At 40.2% G+C, this 1,096-nt stretch overlaps 1 long non-coding RNA gene across 1 annotated transcript; it reads right to left on the reverse strand.

Annotated features, from left to right (window-relative positions):
• Positions 1–138: 138 nt before the first annotated feature.
• Positions 139–1,090, reverse strand: LOC121966646. Its single transcript, XR_006107610.1, has 3 exons — positions 982–1,090; positions 796–874; positions 139–213 (listed from the first exon to the last, which is right to left on the reverse strand). It is a non-coding gene; the product is annotated as an uncharacterized LOC121966646 (long non-coding RNA).
• Positions 1,091–1,096: the final 6 nt, after the last annotated feature.

Below are 1,096 nucleotides of genomic sequence, written 5' to 3' on the forward strand. Positions count from 1 at the left end.
TGACATACTGACCAATTCAGAAGGACACAAAGGTAGTTTTAGATCAGAATGAGCAAGAGGAGCTTTTCTTTTAATACTGATGCACAAATATGAACGTGTGTGTGTGTGCGTGTGTGTGTATGAGAGACTTACTACAGTGTCTGTGGCAGGGACAACAGTCTGAGGGCGGTCATCAGCCTCCAACTTGGACCTTCACTGGACACAGTGAGATTACTGACAGAGAAAAAGATCAGAGTTGGGAGGAAACGTTGGAGTGTCAAATTTAGACTTATTTTAGTCCAGCTCTGTGCAGAATTCAGAGATAATGCGAGGCATGGTAATTTATCTGTTTTAGCTTAAAAAAACCAATTATGTTCCAAACACAGACAAAAAATGTAATGATGGATTTCTACTCTAAATGCACTCAAACAAAAAAAATTAATTGGGATGCCTTATGTGTTTTTTTGTGTCCATGAGATTAAAGGAACAGTTCACCCCTGAATCAAAAATTCATATTTTCCCTCTTACCTATCGTGCTCTTTATCAGTCGACATTGTTTTAGTGAGAGTTGCAGTGTTGGAGATATCAGCCGTAGAGTTGTCTCCCTTCTCTCCAATATAATGGAACTAGATGGTACTCTGCTTTTAGAGCTCAAAGTGCCAAAAAAACTATTTGAAAACTCAACAGCAATGTCAAATGGATTTTGAGGCGAATTATCCCTTTAAAGCTGACACAAGGCTTCCCCTTTTAGGCAAGACACACAGCATCTGCTTCCAAAATCATGACAGGAGTAACATTGATAAAAATTAATCTTACTGAAGAAAATTGTTTTCTCTGAGAAACTTCATCTTCTGATCCAAACTCCTGTCTCCTCTTAAAACCTCACAGAGGACATCTGAGAGACAACAGTGAAACCAACAAACTTCAGGTTAACTTTTCACATGACCTAAACTGTATCGATACAATATTAAACTGACCCAACAATTTCCTGCTGTGGTTCACCTGTCTCCACATAGACCACGCTGTTGGGGTTGCAGGCGGCAACAAATCCGTACTCTAGCATCAGACGCTGGTTGTCATGGGAACCGTAGTTGATAAAGGCCTGCTGGTAGCGGAG

The sequence above is a fragment of the Plectropomus leopardus genome, unplaced genomic scaffold, assembly GCF_008729295.1.
Source record: "Plectropomus leopardus isolate mb unplaced genomic scaffold, YSFRI_Pleo_2.0 unplaced_scaffold25397, whole genome shotgun sequence".
NCBI classification, from domain to species: domain Eukaryota; kingdom Metazoa; phylum Chordata; class Actinopteri; order Perciformes; family Serranidae; genus Plectropomus; species Plectropomus leopardus.